Raw genomic sequence first — 709 nt, 5'->3', positions numbered from 1 at the left:
GTGGGACCAGCCCAATTCTCTGTTTTTAAAGATTCAATGATCAATTTTATAAAAATGGAACATATAATATTTATAACAGTGGACTGAAAATCATGTGAGTAAAAGAAATCAAAGTACATTGATGAGTGAAATCATACATAACAAAGACTACTTTGCACTAAACCTGAGTGCACATCACAATTACAGTGTTCAATCAAATTTAATGAATGGAGGGACCAGCAGTTAGCGTAATGGCTATGTCGCTGGACTCCCACGTAGTCGACTGCGGTTCGCGTCCTGGACCCGGTGGCTTAAAACTCATGCCGGGCGCGTGTGCGTGCATGCCCAAGATCCTGAGAGGAGAATGGAGGAGAAGGGATGGTGGCGTGACCATCCCCCCTGGGGGAAGATTTCTCACTTTCTGTCTCTATGTCTCTCTCTGTCTGTCTGGCGAGCGCATGCGCCCTATAGCAAAAACCTCTCAAAAAAAATTAATGAATGGTCAGAAACTGCTTTTGTTTAACATGTGAAACAATCTTCTATACCTCAGTTACCTGATACTTCTTAGCATTCACACTTCTGGTTTTATATGTAATTCATTGTAGGATAAAATCGCCAATTTTAAACAAATTTACACTCTAAGTAGTTTTAGCCATCCTAAAGTGAAAAACATAAATGATATAAAACTCATTTGTTAAGTTTTGATTTTGGTATAGATACAGAGATGCAT

This window comes from Tupaia chinensis, unplaced genomic scaffold (assembly GCF_000334495.1).
Source record: "Tupaia chinensis unplaced genomic scaffold, TupChi_1.0 Scaffold144482_1, whole genome shotgun sequence".
NCBI classification, from domain to species: Eukaryota; Metazoa; Chordata; class Mammalia; order Scandentia; family Tupaiidae; genus Tupaia; species Tupaia belangeri.
Note: the sequence above shows the minus strand (reverse complement) of the source record.